Here is a 21,292-nt window from a genome sequence, read left to right as displayed (position 1 = left end):
ATCTTGTCCAGCTCGACACCAAAGAGCAGCTTGCCTTTAAAAGGCAACTTAGCCAGGCGAGACTTAGAGGCGTGGTCAGCAGACCAATGCTTCAGCCAAAGCCAGCACCGAGCAGAGACTGTCTGAGCCATACCTTTAGCCGAGGCTCTCAAGACATCATACAGCAAGTCTGCCAAGTAGGCCAAGCCCGATTCCAGGGCCGGCCAATCAGCCCTCAAGGAAGGATCCGAGGGGGAAGCCCGCTGCACAATCGTCAGGCACGCCCTGGCCACATAGGAGCCGCAAACTGATGCCTGCAAACTTAAAGCAGTCGCCTCGAAGGACGACTTTCAAGCCAACTCCAATCTTCTGTCTTGGGCGTCCTTTAGGGCCGTGCCACCTTCCACCGGCAACGCCGTTTTCTTAGTCACCGCAGTGATTAAGGAGTCCACGGTAAGCCAAAGAAAGGCCTCCCGTTCGCCTTCAGGCAGAGGATAGAGGCGGGACATAGCCCTAGCCACTTTAAGGCTCGCTTCTGGGAAATCCCATTGAGCCGAAATCAAGGTGTGCATGGCTTCATGCACGTGGAAGGTTCTAGGCGGGCGCTTCGTCCCCAGCATAATGGCAGAGCCAGCAGAGGCTGAGGGAGAGACGTCCTCCGGAGAGGAAATCTTCAAAATGCTCATGGCCTGCACTAACAGGTTGGGCAAGTCCTCCGAGCGAAAGATCCGCGCTGCAGAGGGGTCATCCGCTCCATCAGAGCGGGAATCCGTCTCCTCCAAGGAATCCCTAAAGGACCGTTGGGAGAACTGATACGCTGCCCTCATCTACATCAGAGGAGACAGAGTCCTCTAGGGCCTGGAAATCCACCCAAGGGAGTTTGCTTCCGGAGGCCTCAACCCCTTTATCAGACAGGGGAGCAGGGGCAGCGTTTTGCATAAGAAAGGCCTGATGCAGCAGCAAACTGAACTCAGGGGAGAAACCCCCCAGACTGTGCACTTCTGCAGCCTGGGCCACGGCCCTAGACGCACCTTCAACCGGCGCTCGCAAGAGCGGGGGAGAAACATGCTGCGCATCCAAAATGGCGTCCGGTGTGAAACTCCGAGAAGGAGCCGCGCGGGAAGAATGGCGCTTAACTTTTGGCGCTCTCTTGCCGTCGCCCGAATCAAGGGCGACCATAGCATTAACATCTCCCACCTCGAGGGCGGCCCAAGAAGCCGTCCGAGCAGAGTGGCCGGCCAAAATGGGGGGGGGCGAGCAGCAGGGGATGGGCGCTTAAGGCAGGAAAAACCGCCGCACCGGAGGAAGAACCAGGACACTTACCGGGCTCTAAACTGACGCCCACAAAAGGCGATTCAGGCTTTGAAACCCCCGCATCCCCGCTAGACGCGCACACGCGGTCCGGGGAGCGATTCTTCGCGCCCTCGCCCTCCGACGCCATAAGCCATGTGGAGACCGAACGGGGAATCCCCTGCCCGCTACAAAAGGTAAAAATTACCTGCTCCTCGCTCCGAGCTGTAACGAACCGGTGTCCCAGTGAGCAGCTGCAATAAACGCTGATATAAACGTTGAAATAAACGCCCTTAAAGGTCGTCCAAAAATTTTTTTTTTTTTAACGGAGCCAGCGGGAGGGGGGAGAAAAGGAGGGACCGGGGACCACCAGGTTTGCACTTGCTCAAGACGTGCCCTCAACCCCAGGTACTCAACAAAACCTAAGAATTAGGCTTGGAGACCTAGCCAGAGCTGCTGCTGTGTGTGACCACCACTTGCTGAGATAGAGAACATACTGAGGAGTTTCCGGCAGCACATGACCACATATAGGGAGGCAAAAGCATTGCTCTCTATCTTCACCTGCTGGTAGATGGACACAACCCACTAGTCTATGGATTGATCAGCATGATGATATGGAATATTTCTTTATGTACAAAATTAGACCTAACAGACACAAAACATATTTAAAGTTTGAACCAAGAACCTGAAGAAAATGTATGGCACATTTATCATTTTTTACTTATATATTATAAAGTTATACGTTTTTATTTTAAAGCTGGTGTCGGAGTCAGTACATTTTTACTGGCTCCACAGCCCTGGTAAAAATGTCTCATTTCACAATTAATTACAACATCACAGTTTGTCCAAATTTCAAGGTGTGTTTTGGGCAGGACATACAGGGCATCAAAAGATAGAGGTTTTTCTGCAATAATAAAATAAAATTAAACTGTCTAGGTCCAAAGACCTATTTCAATTACGACTAAATGACCAAAAGATGCCCTAAATACCTACTGGAGGAATTAGGGCATAACACTCCCTTATTCACCATTGTATGGGAAAGGTGATGCTATTTTCCTAATACTGTGCTAATTCTGCAAACCTGGCAGAAACCCTATGGCCAACAGCAAATCAGATATATAAATATGTACATCTACTTTCTCTATAGCTGTCCAGATAACCATCAAGCTTAAGGTGGAGTTTTGACTATTCTCTATTGGGGCATTCTAATATCTTCACACTGCCTTCAGCGTCTCACTCTAATGTGCACTGACTGCAGTGTTATGACAACCAACCTTATCTCTAACAGCCTTTGTAGAACATCTTAATCGCTATGGAGAGTAGAAACAGCACTTCCACCCACCAAATAAGCCATTATGGGGTGTGGATAGACATTTAGCCAACATTTGGGGACCATAACAAATCACTATAAACACCAGGGTTGTCAACCAACTCCATATTTTCCGGACGGACTGATCCAATCCTGGTTTTACACCACTAAATGCATAAACCTGAAAAATCCGACAGAGATACCAAGTCGCACGCATTCGGCTACCCTTTCTCACACGCATTCAGGTACCGGTCTCCCCTTCCCCCCGTTTGCCATCTCTCCTCTTTTCCTATCTTCTCGGTCTAGCACTTCTCCCTCTCCCCGCGGTCCGGCACCTCGCCCTCATCCCCCATCCCCCATCGTACCATCAAACTCATGCCCACCAAAAGCCCCACAGCTTTCCTTTTCAGCCCCGTGCCATCCCCTGACACACCTTCTCTCACTCTGACCTGAGGCGTCCCGCCTTCTTGCCGGAAACAGGAAATTGCGTTTCAGGAGGGCGGGAAGCTGGCAGGAGAAGGAAAGCTGTGTGGCCCAAGCAGGTTTAATAAACAGGAGTGGAAGTGAGCCTATCTAGTCCATTGTAAGCAAGGAAGCCAATTAGGAGAGTCTGAGTTTCCCCTTGCCAACGTAGCCATCATCCCCGTTCACTCAAAACAAAGCAAGCAAACCTATGAGCTGCTGCATCCACATTGTCGGGGTTTTTTTAAATTGTTGGTCCATCTGTAACAAGTTTAAAGCTGTTTCAATTGGATAGGCAGTGCCTTAAAAGATGGAGGACAAAAGTTTTTTTGTTGTTTACTTATTGGACAGCTTTTTAATTTATTTGAAAGCTGCTCATATGTAGATATAAATATCATGAAATAACAATTGAATATCACTAAAACAGCTTAACAATTATTATAACTGGTAGAAACAGCAATTTTAAACTCTGAATTTTGTGCTCATTTTTCTATTCTAAAAACTAAATAAATACACTGTATATGATGGACAGATTTCAGTAAGGATATCTTGTTTCCTGATGGATTCATCTTAAATGTTGTAATCTGCCTTGGGAAGCCTGGTGTTATAAAGATGATGGAATATATTGAAATTAAATGGAAGAAGAATTAAACTCTCCTTTCATTGGAGCACATGGAATCACATCTTCAACTGTTTAGTAGAAGTTTACCTTTTAGATACACAAATGGATTATTCTGTTGTTTGAGCAAGTTTCAGGGACAAGTGGATTGTAACTCAGAATAATAAAACTATTTTCTGTCAAACAAATCATTTGTTGAAACATAACTAAATGGGCTATAAGCCTCTAATGCAGTCCATTGGTTTTCTTATATTTTGTTCTTGTGATTGCTTATACTGTGCCAAAACTGGAAATACAGTGAGACAGAATAATAGAATTCAGTAACATCCAAAACTTATTTTGATGCTTTTAATCATCTTTATTAAAAGTAAAACATGTTGGTTGATAAGCTTCATACAGAACAAGAAAAAACAGTAAACCATCCAACATGGCACAATAAAAACTCCAAGAACCCTTCCCCTCCTGTTCTCCCCTCCCTCCCTATAAGCCCACCTGACTGTTTCCACCCACCAAAATAACACAATAGATGTACAGATCAGTAGGACTCAAAGCATTTTATAACAAGTAAAGCCATAAACAACACAGTTTATACCAAATTGTTTACCACACTTTGGTTTTGTCTTCAGGTTTAATAAGCAATACCATATGCATGTAAGGTCTAGATAAACAAATGTAAACAATCTATGTTTAAGGCATATGCCCTAAATATGTAATACTTGAGAGCAATAATTAAACAGTGATGGAATATTCACATACTAGGCAGCCAACAGATTTATTTTCCATTTAAAATAATCAATTTTGTATTTTTTTATTACATTTGTACCCTGTGCTTTCCCACTCATGGCAGGCTCAATATAACAATGGAAGATTAAGTGACTTGCCTAGAATCACAAAGAGCTGTCTGTGCTTGAAGTGGGAATTGAACTCAGTTCCTCAGAACCAAAGTCCACCACCCTGGCCACTCCTCCACTCCTAATAATGTGCTGCTTGCTATTTTGTATTTTGGCGGTGTATTGTTTGCCTGCATAATAAAATTGCACTTGCAATTCTGATACAGCTTTAATTAACAAAAGCTACCATAAGAGGCAGACTCGGTCATATAATTAACATTATAATTTTATTTGTATCTGGGTAATGACTGAGAAAAATGCAAAGCATGATGTTGACGGTTGACTTCTGCTGTATATCAACCAGTTGTAAATAGTAATAAACAATATTAAGTGCATTTTTATAATATACCACTGCATTCTTCAAAACAGAAGGCGCAAGTTCCCACAAACCATCTAGGCACAGGTAAAAAAAAGCTTTCAAATGCTCTCAGGTTTCAACCTAATACATGTTAAATGTGGGATATGAATGTCATAAACAAATAAATAAATAGATAGAAACTCTGAATGTTAAGCTCTTGATTCTCATAACATGATGTCTGTTTTAGTGGCCCTTTACCAGGAGAAAAAAAATCTCTGCACGAATATAACACATGCTAGACTGTCCCTGTAACCAGCACCTCCAACTGACCACTGATTAAGATTTATAACAAATTACTACTCTACCTATGAAAAGTTATCCCGTTTTAATGCTTCCTCTGTGTACATCAGTATGCTGCATAAACTGGCATGTTTTAAAATAGAAGTGAGATTAAATAAAAATGCTACCAACAATCAGTGCTTTTTCTGTGCCGGTACGCGCTGGTACAGTGTACCGGCACCTTTTTTTCCTAGGCTTACCTACCCACCCCTTAGCTCCCCAGCCCTGCTTTCCGTTCCTGCTACCCGCGACGCACCTTTTAAGCCCCCTTCGAGTTCCAGTGCCCCAGCCCCACCTGCCCGCCCTTAGCTTCCCGACATCCCCCCACCCACCCCCCACGATGCGTTTAAATCTTTATTTTTTTTGCGTGAAGTTGCAGCGCCTGTGTTAGTGAGAGGACCAGGCTCGCCTCCTCCTGCCTTCCCTTCGTTCCCTCTCAGTGTCCCACCCTCGCGGAAACAGGAAACTATGTCACAAGAAGGCGGGACACTGAGAGGGAATGAAGGGAAGGCAGGAGGAGGCAAGCCTGGTCCTCTCACTAACACCGGCACTGCGACTTCAAGTAAAAACATAATAAAAGATTTAAACGCATCGCGGGGGGAGGGCTGTCGGGAAGCTAAGGGTGGGCAGGTGGGGCTGGGGCGCTGAAACTCGATGGGGGCTTAAAAGGGGGGGCATGTGGAGGCCTGGGGCGAGTTACTGGACATGGAGGGGAGGATAGTGGGCAAAGGAAAATTGCTGGACATGGAGGGGAGGGGAGGCCAGGGGGAGAGGAGAATCACTGGACAGGGAGGGGAGGGCAGTGGAGAATTGCTGGACATGGAGGGCAGGGGAGAGAGGAGAATTGCTGGACATGGAGGGCAGGGGAGAGAGGAGAATCGCTGGACACAGATGGGAGGGCAGAAGAGAATCTGGACATGGATGGGGAGAGGGCAGGGGAGAGAGCAGAAATTCTGGACATGGATGGATGGAGGGAAGGACAGGAGAAATGCTGGACATTGATGGAGTGGAGGGAAGACAGGAAGGAGATGCACATGGATGGAGGGGAGAGAGGAGAAATGCTGGTCATGGATGGAGTGGAGGGCAGGGAAGAGAGGAGAAATGTTGGAGGGAAGGAAAGAGATGCACACGGTTGGAGGGGAAGGGAGAGAGGAGAAATACTGGACATGGATGGAGGAGAGGGAAGACAGAGGACATGGATGCACATGGATGGAGTGGAGGGGGAGAGGAGAAATGCTGCACATGGATGGAGTGGAGGGCAGGGAAGAGAGGAGAAATGTTGGAGGGAAGGAAAGAGATGCACACGGTTGGAGGGGAAGGGAGAGAGGAGAAATACTGGACATGGATGGAGGAGAGGGAAGACAGAGGACATGGATGCACATGGATGGAGTGGAGGGGGAGAGGAGAAATGCTGCACATGGATGGAGGGGAGGGAAGACAGAGGAGGAGATGCACATGGATTTAGGGGAGAGAGGAGAAATTTTGGACATGGATGGAGGGGAGGAGAGAGAGTTGAAATGCTGGACATGGATGGAGGGGAGGGAAGAGAGAAGAAGTGAGATGAACATGGATGGAGGGGAGGAGAGAGGAGACATGCTGGACATGGATGAAGGGGGAGAGGAAAAATGCTGGACGTGATGGAGAGAGGAAGGAGATGCATACTGCCAAGGTGAGGGAAAGGGGAAAGAGGAGAAAATCTGCACATGGATGATAGGCAAAAGCTGGATCCACTCTATACCTCCTCCACTCAAGTCCGCAGAGGACCCAGCTTTTACCTATGGATGTAGGGCAAGAAATGAAGGATTAAAGTAAAGAAATAAATGGAAAGGAAGCCCTGGAAACAGAGTTAAGGGATCAGATAAAGAGCCTCGGAATCAGAGACCGGGACCAACATGTTCAGAAAAACAGTCACCAGACAACAAAGGTAGAAAAAATCATTTTATTTTCATTTTAGTGTTTGGATGATGTCCAATTTGAGAATTTACATCTGCTGTCTTATTTTGCACTGGGTATACTAGAGCTGTAACAGCTTATAGAAATTATTTATAATGAAAAAAAAATCACAAGTTATTTTTTGCTCCAATGCTGATATAGTATTTTTAATTATACTGCTTAAATGCGCCACGGCTGATATAAGGGATGTGGCTACCATAGGGGCGGAGCCATAGATGGTGACCCCCACCCATAATGAGTACCAGTACCTTTTTTCCTACAAAAAAAGCACTGCCAACAATAAAGAACAACAACGTAGACGCAGCAGTTCATAGGTTTGTTTGCTTTGTTTTGAGCATACGGGGTTGACAGCTGCGTGGGGAAGGGAAAACTCAGTCTGACCTAATTGGTTTCAGCGTTTTGATGTCACTTAATCTCCCGTCTATTAAACCTCCTTGGTGTGCCCTGCCACGGCGATCTTCTAAAGAGCTGCATGGGAGCAGGGTTTACGGGGATGAAAGTACATTCCTATGTGTTTCCCGTGGGAGTATACGAGCCTCTCGGAGTCGCTGACCACCATCTATCAGGGTTCTTCAAAACATCCAAGTGCCGCCTCCTCCTCTCTTTTCAATAAATTCCACTCAGCCTCCTCACATGCTCTCGGCTCGCTCTGGCTGCTGCAACAAAGCTCTCGTGTAAGGAGGTTTAACAAACCTCCTTGCTCTCAAGCTCGGGCCAGCAGAATCACAGGTCACCTGATCTACAGTCGCATGCGTGCAGAGATCTCCACCTGCAGCCACCATGGCAACAGCAACACTATAGCCAAGGAGGCTGAAGAAAACTGGAGACGGGGTGTTGCAATCTAGACCATTGTATAGGCTGAAACCAGTAGGCGGAGCTTGCCGCTGTTTTTAGGACACCCAAAACAATGGCAACACTATTGAAAACAGTAGCAAAAGATTATTAGAAATAATGGACTGCCTATGCCTGGTCCATCTGTAACAAAGTCTAAAACTGTTCCAGTTAGATAGGCAGTGCCTTAAAAGGTGGAGGACAAAATATTTTTTTTAACTTATTGGACAGCTTTTTAATTTATTTGAAAGCTTCCCATATGTAGATATAAATATCATGAAGTAACAATTGAATATCAGTACAACAGCTTAAGAATTATTATAGCTTGTAGAAACAGCAATTTTAAACTGTATTTTGTGCTCACTTTTCTACATTAAAACCTAACTAAATAAATAAGTACACATAATACAGATGGCCAAATTTCAGTGAGGATATTTTCTGTTTCCTGATGGGTTCATCTTAACTGTTTTAATCTGCCTTGGGAAGCCTGGTGTTATGAAGATGATGGAATATATTGAAATTAAATGGAGGTAGAATTAAACTCTCATTTCATTGGGGCACATTTATTTATTTTTATTTATTTATTTATTTATTACATTTGTATCCCACATTTTCACACATAGCAGTAGGCTCGATGTGGCTTACAGGTTCCGGAGAGGAGAGTACCAACTCTGGAATCACATCTTCATCTGTTTTGTAGAAGTTTACCTTTTAAATACACAGATGGGTTATTCTGTTTTGAACATGTTTCAGGGGCAAGTGGATTTATAAGTCAAAATTAAAATAAATATATTGTTTCATGCAGATCTCTTTTGTATAAACATAAAATGGGCTATAAGCCCCTAATGCAGCCCATTGATTTTCTTATATTTTGTTGTTGTGATAATTACTGTGCCAAAACTGAAAATTCTTATCTCTATCTGGTTGATAATAAAAGGAGCTCATTGTGAACACTATACACCCTAAAAGGTTGTTTTGTGGCTGTACATGAAGAATTGTAATATTGAATAAATAAGTATATGTTTGTGTCCCTAGTCATGCATCCTAAGTTTATATAATCCTTTCAAGAAATCCAGTTAATCTTTTAAATTATGGAGCATAACCACAGAGGCATGGTATGGTCGCATTTTCAATATGGTAGACCCAGCTAAGGAACAGGTTATTTTGAGTTAGTCTTCACTGGACCAAACTTGCTTTCTTTGTGCCATCATTATCCAGCAGGTAAACAGTGTCTTATAAGGTGGAGGATAAAGGATTTGTTTTACATTTAGATCACACGTTATACCAAGCAAAGCCGGGTTCAAGGTGGCTTACATTTGAAAATACAGTGAGACAGAATAATAGAATTCAGTAATATCATGGGAACAAATAGATGGATATGTCTGAAACATTTAACAAAGTTGAAATTAGCATATATACTCAACTGGGCATTTAAAAGTTTGTCCTTTAATGATACCATGTGTTCAGAAATCCATAGCCATTAGTATAGGCAGTTATTCAAAGATTATCACTTCCACATACCAGAACAGGCATCCATCTCATTACAAAAGTAGACAACAACTTCTATAGAGTACATCCAAAATGTAATTTTTATTTTCTTATTTCTATCTTCCAAAATTCCAGACCTCAGATGTACAGATCCGTATACTGCACAAGCTGGAATGTTGAAAATATAGGGAGATTAATAAAAATGTTACCAGCAGTAAAGAATGACAACTTGGATGTAGCAGCTCAAAGGTTTACTAGCTTTGTTTTGAGTGTACAGGGATGATGGCTATGCAGGAAAGGGGAAACTTAGACTAACCTTATTGGTTTCAATTTATTTAGATTTTGCTCATACCTTTTTCACTAGTAGCTCAAGGTGAGTTACATTCAGGTACTCTGGATATTTCTCTATCCTAGGAGGGCTCACAATCTAAGTTTGTACTTGAGATAATGGAGGGTTAAGTCAAGTGACTTGCTCAAGATCACAAGAAGTACCAGTGGGATTTGAACTGGCCACCTCTGGATTGTAAGACCTGTACTCTAACCACTAGGCCACTCCTCCACTCAATGTTTTGATGTCACTTGGTCTCCTGTCTATTTAACCTCCTTGCTCTCATGCAAGGGCCAGCAGAAGCACAGGTCACCTGATCTACACCTGCAGCCATGGTAACTGTAACAATATAACCAAGGAGGTTGAAGAAAACGGGAGATGGGGTGTTGCAATCTAGTCCATTGTATAGGTTGAAACCAGTAGGCAGAGCTTGCCGCCATTTTAGGACACCCAAAACAATGGCAAAAGATTATTAGAAATAAGGGACTGCCTATGCTTGGTCCATCTGTAACAAAGTCTAAAGCTGTTCCAGTTGGACAGGCAGTGCCTTAAAAGGTAGAGGACAAAAGATTTTTTTTCTTATTTGACAGCAACCAAAGTTTATATAATCCTTTCAAGAAATCCAGTTAAATCGTTTAACTTATTAGTGGAACATAACCACAGAGGCATGGTATGGTCGCATTTTCAATGTGGTAATCCTAGGTCCCAGCAAAGGAACAGGTTATTTTGAGTTAGTCTTCACTGGACCAAACTTGTTTTCCATGTACCATCACTATCCAGTGGGTAGGCAGTGTCTTAAAAGGTGGAGGATAAAGGATTTTTTTTTTACATTTATATCCCACATTTTCCCAAGCAAAGTCGGGTTCAATGTGGCTTACATTTGAAAATACAGTGAGACAGAATAATAGAATTCAGTTATATCATGGGAGCAAATAAATGGATATGTCTGAAGCATTTAACAAAAATAAGATTACCATATATACCCAGTTGGGCATTTAAAAGTCTGTACTTTAATGATGCCGCACGTTCAGAAATCATAGCCATAAGTATAGACAGTTATTCAAAATTATCACATGCATACACCAGAACAGGCATCCATACACACATTGCAAAAGTAAACAACAACTTCTACAGAGTATATCCAAAATTTAATTTTTATTTTATCATTTCAATATTCCAAAGTTCCAGACAGATGATGTACAGATCATAAGAACCCAAAGCAGTCCAAAACAAGTAAAGTAAAAAACACAAACAACAACAACAACAACACAGTTTATACCTAATTGTTGAACCACCCTTAGCATTCACCTTTTGGTTTAAAAAGCAAAATTATGTGAATGTAAGAACTGGATAAACAAAACAAAGTTTACAGCAAATGCCCTTAATATGTAATACTTGGTATAAAAAATGAAACAGTGATGGAATATTCACATAGCAAGAAGCCTGAGCTAACACATTTATTTTCCATTGAACATAATTAACTTTGTATGAACTTGATGGCTAATAGTGTGCTGAACTGGACAATGTTGCACTTTTAGACTGCTTCTGGACAGAACTTCTACATGAAGGAAGCCCCTACCTCATTATTCAATACTTATCTGTGAAATAGTAGTAATAAAAAAAAGCAAGTGCATTTTTATAATATAGCACTGCATTCCTCAAAACAAAAAGGAGCAAGTTCCCACATGCCATTTTTTATGTACGTATAGGAAAAAAAGATGTTCAATACTCCCAGTTTCAACTTAATTAATATATTTTTAATTGTACTTATTATTTATTATTTTTTTGTAACATTTATATCCTGCGCTTTCCCACTTATTAGCAGGTTCAATGCGGCTTGCAAATCCTACAGGTTAAACAAAGTAGCATAAAATGGATGCAGCTGTAATACAGTAAGTAAAGAGGAGGTTGTTTAAATAGTAATGCAGATTAAACAAGTAATATAAAATGCATGTAGATGTAATATAGTAAATTGAAAAGTGATTGTAAGATGTAGATAGGTGAGATGGGCAAGGAAGGAGGATGGTAGGGGTAGGGAATGGAAGATGGGTGTGTAATGGGGTTGGCGCATTGTTTATAATGGGAGAGTGAAAAGGAGGGAAGAAGAGGGATGCACTAGAATGTATAGGGAGGTGTAGGAAGAGGAATGTACTAGAAGAAGATTACGGGGACATATTCCAGATATAGTCTTCGTTGTCTGATCTAGGTAGTACAGATGGACTCGCAGATTAAGTCAAGTCTTTATTGTAGGCTTGCTTGAAGAGGTAAGATTTTAGCAGCTTCCGAAAAGGTAGATGGTCAGTGACTAAACGGATAGATCTTGGTAAGGCATTCCAGAGTTGGCTGCCCAAGACTGAGAAGCTTACTTTATTTTTTGTCTATTGCTTACTTTATTTTTTGTCTATTAGATTGTAAGCTCTTTGAGCAGGGACTGTCTTTCTTCTATGTTTGTGCAGCGCTGCGTATGCCTTGTAGCGCTATAGAAATGCTAAATAGTAGTAGTAGTAGAAGTTGGATGCATAATATGTTTTGTACTTAAGTCCTTTGCAATTAGGGAGATGAAGATTGAGATAAGTTCGAGAAGATTTTGAACCATTTCTTGCTGGAAGGTCAATCAAATTATACATGTAACCTGGGGCTTCTCCGTAGATAATCTTATGAATCAATGTGTGGACCTTGAAATATATTCATTCAGTAATACATTTACACAATCTGTACAAAGTTATCCTCTTAAATCAGGGGTTCTCAACCCAGTCTTTGGGACACACCTAGCCAGTCAGGTTTTCAGGATACCCACAATGAATATGCACGAGATACATTTGCATGCCCTACCTGCATTGTATGCAAATTTGACTCATGCATATTCATTGTGGGTATCCTAAAAACCTGAGTGGGCTAGAAGTGTCTCAAGGACTGGATTGAGAACTCTTGTCTTCCTGCTCCTATACTGCTCTAATTCCTGCCCCAACTGAAATGTTTAACTTTTGGTCATATGGGGCTAATTCTAGAATGGAGTGCTTATAGGAAAAGCCCAAAAAAGGTGCCCATTTTACAAAGGCGCAGAAGCAGCTATGCATCTTCATAAAATAGACTCCTACAATGACTTGGAGGAGTGCACAAATTGTCTTCCACAACATTACGCCTGCTCTGAAGAACATGTTACTGTGTGTGTGTACCAGCGGCATACCAAGGGCGGGGCAGTGGGGGCGGTCCGCTCCGGGTGCACGCTGCTGGAGGGGTGCAGAGAGCAGCCGCGCGCCTGTCGGCTCCGCTGGTTCCCTGCTCCCTCTGCCCTGGAACAGGTTACTTCCTGTTCCAGGGCAGAGGAAGCAGGGAGCTGAGAGCCGCACGGCTGCTCCCAGAAGGTAAGAATGCACCGGGGGGAGGGGGGGGGTGCGCATCGGTGATCTGCCCCAGGTGGTAGCCAACCTAGGATCGTCACTGGTGTGTACACGTGGGGTAAATTCTATAAGTAGCACCTAAAAATCAGCACTGATAATGTGATGCACGTAGCACAATTTTATAATGAGTATTCTCTCTTTATAATTCGCGCTTAGCACCAAGGTACACTTAATTGTAGGCACCTGCAATGCTAAATATTGGCACCTGTAAGGCACACTTAGGCGTGATTCTATATCAATGCACATAAAATCCGGGAACGCACCCAGAACACCCCTAACCATGTCTCCAAATTGTTATGCATGATAGGATTTAGGCGCAATCCGTTATAGAATCAGATATGCGCATAAATCCTAATTATTGCCAATTAGTGCTATTAATTGTTATCTCTCAATAATCAGCGCTGATTAGCTTGTTCAATTAATTTATGTGCATTCTTTATGGACTCACGCTAAGCATGTCTTTAATCGGTGTTGATATTTCAGATGCAATATATAGAATTTGGCCCTATCCCCAAAATTCTATATATCACACCTTAATTTCCACGTGGATATCGAAGCGTATTCTAAAACAATGCATGTAACTTAATTGGTTAACTAGTTAATCAGCACTGTCAATTCGATGTTAACAACCAATTATCAGCACTAAATGGCATTATGATTTACGTGCACAACTTGCTAAGTGTATTCTGTAACATACACCCACTCTGCGCCTAATATAGGCATCAGGATTTAAGCCAAGTAAAACATGGCCTAAATGGATGCGACCAAATTTGGTCGTGTGGAGAGGCGCTCAGCGTATTCTATGTACCATGCGGAAATTTAAGCCTATTCTATAAAATTTAGATGTACTTTAGAGAATACACCTAGGTGGGTTTTTTTCTGCGTAGATTTTTCAGGCATCGCGTATAGAATCTAGCCCTATATTACAACTGCACCTCTGCTCCACCCAAACTGTGCTTCTGGAAGCACCTACACATGGCACACACAAAAGTATGCACCCCTTTTTGTATGCACATATTTGGCTGTGCAACTAGGAAAAAGGTTTGTATACAACAGTATGTACCATGGATTTCTAGTGCTGGCTGCCACTGTTTGCATATGTACCCCCTCAACACATACCACACCACAAAGGCTGAGTACTTTTGATTTTTGACCTTCCTTCCGACCTCCCCCTCCTCGTCATTTTGCCATTGATATAAAATTACCCCCATAGTTATTCATACAGCTGAAAGTTAAGTGTTGGCCAGCCTGACAAATTTACGTCAAATAGTCGTCTGCAGGTGCTGACCACATAAATCCTTTTGAAAACTGGCCTCCCTGTGTATCAGTTGCAGTTTTCAAAGTGGAAGATTTTATGTAGTTTTCCAGGTAAAACTTATCTGCAGAATTTGCAGAAATGTCAAATTTGAAATTACCCTGTTATGGGGTCCATTTACTAAGCTGCAGAAAGCACCAATGCATGTTTACTGCAGCTTAAAATGCCTTACTGCGGGACACGCTCATGCATCCCATGGTAATTTTGGCATCAGCGTGCACTACACATGCACTAAAAAGCAGATTTTATTTTTTAGCACTGGGGCGGGTCTGCACTAAACGGTTAACACAGCTACATTGCTGTGCAAATTAGTGTGTGTTAGCGCATGAGCCCTTACCACCTACAAAATAGGTGATGGCAAGGGCTCATGCACTAATGGGAAAATTAGCACGTGACCATTAATAGAAAAAAGTGGAAATTCAGCTATTTTACCCACATGATAAAAATGGCCTTAGCACGTGGGAATGATGTGCGTAAGCACACGCTAAGGCCATTAAAAGGGCCTCTAGTCTTCAACAAAAAGCTCTGGAAAGTTTGCAGGGCCAGCTTAAACTATGGAACAGGTGAGGCACTGGCTCAGGACACCAGTGATAAAGGATTCCAAAATCCCAATCTGGCATTTCTCCCTCCCCCCCACCCCACCCCCACTGCCCACAGGGGAGAGGGAGAGGGGAGATGCTCAACAGGATCCAGGATTTTGGTGCCCTTTACGACTAGCGGGAGGGGGGACTTGAGAAAGGAAGAGGTACTGGATCGCAGGTGGGGGTGGGCTCTGATGCAAAATTTGGCACAGGGCACCACAGTCTCATGAGCCAGCCCTGAAAGTTTGTTCCAGTCAGCAGCATGAATGATTACATAACCCACTCCTGTCTTCAGAGAAAACCTGACACTGATAAGCAATTTCACTTGCTTGGAAAAAAGTGATACCAGCCCTTTTATTCAATGAATTTAAAATTAGCATATTCAACTGGACTGTAAAGCCCATCCTGAACTGTTAATTTAAACCTTGAGAATGAGAATTCAATCATTCCAGTTAACCCACAAAACCTTTATGGGAAAGGCTGTTATAATTATTTGTATACAGCAGATGGCAGTAAAGGATAGTATTGTGCTGAACTTCACTGTGAAGTTACATAGAGAGAAGTATTATTGGAGAAATTACATACTATAAATACATAAGTAATGCCACACTGGAAAAAGACCAAGGGTCCATCGAGCCCAGCATCCTGTCCACGACAGCAGCCAATCCAGGCCAAGGGCTGGATTGCTCATAAACAATTTAATTCAACTCTACCTTGTAGTAAAGATTTTTATAAAACAGCTTCTATCCTTGTTCATTGAGATCTGAAGAACTTCCAGGGCCTGTGTGATAGTGTGAGCAAGTGTCTATAATATCACCAAAATTCGTCCTTTCCTTTCTGAGCACACTACCAAAACCCTTATCCACACTGTTATCACCTCTCACTTAGACTATTGCAACTTGCTTCTCACAGGTCTCCCATCTCTCTCCCCTTCAATCTGTTGAAAATTCTGCTGCATGACTTATATTCTGCCAGTGTCGCTATTCTCATATTATCTTTCTCCTCAAGTCAATTCATCGGCTCCCTATCCATTTCCGCATACAGTTCAAACTCCTCTTATTGACTTACAAGTGGATTCACTCTGCAGCTCCTCAGTACCTCTCCACTCTTATCTCTCCCTACATACGTCACAATATTCATCCCTTTCCAATCCAACCTTACTGAAATCTTGGAGAAAATAACCTCTGCCATGAACATCCTATCATCCTGGGCCAACGCTTTCAAGATGAAAATGAACAAAGAAAAGACTCAATGCCTGATCCTCTCATCACAACACACCACTCTGCTCCCAACCACCCTGAACACCCCAGACATTACAATCCCAATATCTGACAATCTAAAAATCCTAGGAGTTACTTTAGACAAACACCTAACTTTAGAAACTCATGCAAAAGCCACGACGAAGAAGATGTTCAACATGATGTGGGTACTGAAAAGAGTAAAACCATTCCTCCCACAGAAAACTTTCCGCAATCTAGTACAATCCACAGTACTTACCCATTCCGACTACTGCAACAGTATCTTCATCGGCTGGAAAGCCCAAATCATGAAAAAACTCCAAACCGCCCAAAATACAGCAGCCAGACTCATCTTTGGCAAACCACGATTTGAAAGTGCAACACCACTTCGTGCAAAACTTCACTGGCTCTCTATCAAGGAACGCATAAACTTCAAAGCCCACACAATGATCCACAAGATCCTCCATGGCGAATCTCCAAGCTATATGAACAACTTGATCGATCTTCCAGCCAGGAAGGGGTCCAAATCTTCTCGTACTTACCTTAATCTCTATCTTCCCAATTGCAAAAACCTCAAATACAAAACCTACTATGCATCCAACTTCTCCGTTATAGGCAGCCAACTCTGGAACGCAATACCTCGACACATCCGAACAACCAATGAACACCTACCCTTCCGAAAGCTACTGAAAACTTACCTCTTCAGACAAGCTTACCCAAATAACCCAACTTAATTCTCGAACTTAACCACACTACCCATACTCCAATCCTCTCCCCCACTTCTCTCCCAATTGTACTATTCCTTACAACTGGATCATCTCTGTTACACTGTGTACCATACTCTGTGTACCTGTACCTTACTTTGTGCTATCTCTATGATACTCTGTACCATACCCTGTAAGCCGCACTGAGCCTGCTACTGAGCGGGAAAGAGCGGGGTATAAATGCCATAAATAAATAAATACATTCCTCCCCGGGAACTCCGTTCTTTGGGTAAATCTCTCTTATCTGTATGCTTCTCCTCCACTGCCAACTCCAAACTCCGTTCCTTTTATATTGCTGCACCATATGCCTGGAATAGATTTCCTGAGCCAGTACATCAAGCTCCATGTCTGGCCGCCTTCAAATCTAGGCTAAAAGCACACCTTTTTGATGCTACTTTTAACTCTTAAACCCTATTCACTTGTTCAATACCCATGTCTGTTTTATCATTATCACCTTAGTAATTCCCTTATCCCTTATTTGTTCTGTTTGTCCTAATTAGATTGTAAGCGCTTTCGAGCAGAGACTGTCTCTTCATGTTCAGCGCTGCGTACGTCTAGTAGCGCTGTAGAAATGATAAGTAGTAGTAGTAGTAAGTGACTGGGTTCAGGAGCCTGTGGTGAAGGACGCTGTAACAAGCATGGTGAATCCAGGTTCTCAATCGACAAAACTATATTCTAGAACAGAAAGAGAAGCAGTTCCTGGCTTATCTTTTCAGACTTCGAAAGGAAAAAGATTCAGGATTATGCCTAAACAGTCTGGCTATTCCCCTGGGGCTCTCTCCTCCTAGTCATAAGTATTGCCATACTGGGAAAGACCAAAGGTCCATCAAGCCCAGCATCCTGTGTCTAACAGTGGCCAATCCAGGTCACAAATACCTGGCAAGATCCCAAAAAGAACAAAACATTCTATACTGCTTATCCCAGAAATAGTGGATTTTCCCCAAGTCCATTTAATAATGGTCTATGGACTTTTTCTTTAGGAAGTCATCCAAACCTTTTTTAAACTCCGCTAAGCTAACTGCCTTTACCACATTCTCTGGCAACAAATTCCAGAGTTTAATTACACGTTGAGTGAAGAAACATTTTCTCCGATTCGTTTTAAATTTACTACATTGTACCTTCATCGCATGCCCCCTAGTCCTAGTATTTTTGGAAAGAGTAAATAGATGCTTCACATCTACCCGTTCAACTCCACTCATTATTTTATAGACCTCTATCATATCTCCCCTCAGCCGCCTTTTCTCTAAGCTGAAGAGCTCTAGCCGCTTTAGCCTTTCCTCATAGGGAAGTCGTCCCATCCCCTTTATCATTTTCATCACCCTTCTCTGCACCTTTTCTAATTCCACTACATCTTTTTTGAGAAGTGGCGACCAGAATTGAACACAATATTCGAGGTGCGGTCGCACCATGGAGCGATATAAAGGAATTATAACATCCTCATTTTTGTTTTCCATTCCTTTCCTAATAGTTAGCAAGATAGAAGCTACTCATTAGCATGAGCCAATCAGTGACAACCATGACATTAGCATAGATCCAATCAAGTATATCTACTGTCATATTATCCATATCCTGAGGGCACCTATAAAAATCAGGGTTTTTCCTGGTTTAAGTTAGAGAGAAAAGGGTTGCCACTCTCTCTCCAAGGGAAACCAATGTGTCCAGCAGAATTGACAAATTACCTAATTGCTTTCCCTTGTAAAACCTCTAATTGGTAAAAGAAATTATAAAAGATTAGCAAATAATTAACACCTGTTTGCAACTTATTATATTCCTATAATTAATTGATTGTACGTGCCTGTTGTCAATCACTGATTTGACTTGTACCTTGGCAAATAAACTCCTCATTCCAAATTATGATTTGTGGGCTTCACTTAATGATGAAAGGCTGTAAGTATAAACGCTTTTGCTGTATCAGGCTATCATTCGCTGCATTGTATAACCTGTAGCCTAAATCCAGTTTGTCATAAGGCTGGTATCCATTCCTTGCCAGTGCTGAGAGGCGGACTAATGCGGGTCCCTTAGACCTAACGTCTCTCTTAGTGGCAATTCCTTTTAGAACTTCATAACTCCTCGATTACCCCAGTACTAATGCTATTTAGAGATGGAGTCAGATTTAAGGTCACTCCAGCCTTCTTGGGGGGCTCGGGACCCCCCAATTCAAAACATAACATAACATAGTAAATGACTAATAATACCAAACATTCTATTTGCTTTCTTAGCCGCAGCAGCACACTGAGCAGAAGGTTTCAACGTATCATCAACGATGACACCTAGATCCCTTTCTTGGTCTGTGACTCCAAACGTGGAACCTTGCATGACGTAGCTATAATCCGGGTTCCTTTTTCCCACACATGCATCAATTTGCAATTGCTCACATTAAACGTCATCTGCCATTTAGATACCCAGTCTCCCAGTCTCGTAAGGTCCTCTTGTAATTTTTCACAATCCTCCCACAATTTAACAACTTTGATTAACTGTCAGGCTTATTTTCGAAAGAGAAGGGCGCTCATCTTACAACACAAATCAGGAGATGGGCGTCCTTCTCCCAGGGTCGCCCAAATCAGTATAATCGAAAGCCGATTTTGGACATTCTCAACTGCTTTCCGTTGCAGGGACAACCAAAGCTCACGGGGGCATGTCGGAACCATAGCGAAGGCGGGACTGGGGCATGCCTAACACATGGGCGTCCTCGACCGAAAATGGAAAAAAGAAGGGCGTCCCTGACGAGCACTTGGGCGACTTTACTTGGTCCATTTTTTCTTACGACCAAGCCTCAAAAAGGTGCCCGAACTGACCAGATGACCACTGGAGGGAATCAGGGATGACCTCCCCTTACTCCCTCAATGGTCACTAACCCCCTCCCACCCTAAAAAAAACTTTTTAAATATTTTTTGCTAGCCTTTATGCCAGCCTCAAATGTCATACCCAGCTCCATGACAGCAGTATGCAGGTCTCTGGAGCAATTTTAGTGGGTGCAGTGCACTTCAGGCAGGCGGACCCAGGCCCATCCCCCCCCCACCTGTTACCCTTGTGGTGCTAAATGTGAGCCCTTCAAAACCCACCAGAAACCCACTGTACCCACATGTAGGTGCCCCCCTTCACCCATAAGGGCTATGGTAGTGGTGTACAGTTGTGGGGAGTGGGGTTTGCGGGGCTCAGCACACAAAGTAAGGGAGCTATACACCTGGGAGCTTTTTCTGAAGTCCACTGCAGTGCCCCCTAGGGTGCCTGGTTGGTGTCCTGGCATGTCAGGAGGACCAGTGCACTACGAATGCTGGCTCCTCCCACAACTAAATGGCTTGGATTTGGTCGTTTCTGAGATGGGCATCCTCGGTTTCCATTATCGCCAAAAATCAGGGACGACCATCTCTAAGGTTGACCTAAATGTTGAAATTTTGGCATCCCTGACCGTATTATCGAAATGAAAGATGGACGCCCATCTTATTTTGATAATATGGGTTTCCCCGCCCCTTCGCGGGGACGTCCTGTGAGGACGTCCTCAGGATAACTTGGGTACACCGTTCGATTATGCCCCTCCAAGTGTCATCAACAAATTTAATTACCTCACTAGTTACTCCCATCTCTAGGTCATTAATAAATATGTTAAAAAGCAGCGGTCCTGACACAGACCCCTGGGGAACCCCACTAACTACCCTTCTCCAATGAGAATACTGACCATTTAACCCTACTCTCTGTTTTCTATCTTTTAACCAGTTTTTAATCCACAATAGAACACTACCTCCTATCCCATGACTCTCCAATTTCCTCTGGAGTCTTTCATGAGGTACTTTGTCAAATGCCTTTTGAAAATCCAGATACACAATCAACCGGCTCACTTTTATCCACATGTTTGTTCACCCCTTCAAAGAAATGTAGTAGATTGGTGAGGCATTAATCCATGCTTTTGAATATGCTCTGTAATTTTGTTCTTTATAATAGTCTCTACCATTTTGCCTGGCACTGACGTCAGACTCACCGGTCTATAATTTCCCAGATCTTCTCTGGAACCTTTTTTAAAAATCGGCGTTACATTGGCCACCCTCCAATCTTACGGTACCATGCTCGATTTTAATGATAAATTACATATTATTAACAATAGCTCTGCAAGTTCATTTTTCAGTCCTATCAGTACTCTGGGATGAATACCATCCGGTCCAGGAGATTTGCTACGCTTCAGTTTGTAGAACTGCCCCATTACATCCTCCAG

The 21,292-nt window shown here is 42.9% G+C and overlaps 1 protein-coding gene across 4 annotated transcripts in view; it reads right to left on the bottom strand.

Annotated features, from left to right (window-relative positions):
• The window catches only part of DPY30 (dpy-30 histone methyltransferase complex regulatory subunit), a 42,190-nt gene that overhangs the window by 16,785 nt on the left and 4,113 nt on the right, over positions 1-21,292 (bottom strand). For 2 of the 4 annotated variants that reach the window (XM_030196413.1, XM_030196416.1), the window contains exon 1: positions 2,944-3,027. The exons of 1 other annotated variant lie outside the window; for it this stretch is intronic. The gene's annotated coding sequence lies outside the window, so the exon portion shown is untranslated. Of the gene's footprint in view, positions 1-2,943; positions 3,083-21,292 lie in introns of those variants that run through there. One more of the 4 variants, XM_030196414.1, reaches the window with a different exon arrangement.

Source organism: Microcaecilia unicolor, chromosome 3, assembly GCF_901765095.1.
Source record: "Microcaecilia unicolor chromosome 3, aMicUni1.1, whole genome shotgun sequence".
Classification (NCBI taxonomy): domain Eukaryota; kingdom Metazoa; phylum Chordata; class Amphibia; order Gymnophiona; family Siphonopidae; genus Microcaecilia; species Microcaecilia unicolor.
Note: the sequence above shows the minus strand (reverse complement) of the source record. Positions and strands in the feature narration are given on the sequence as shown.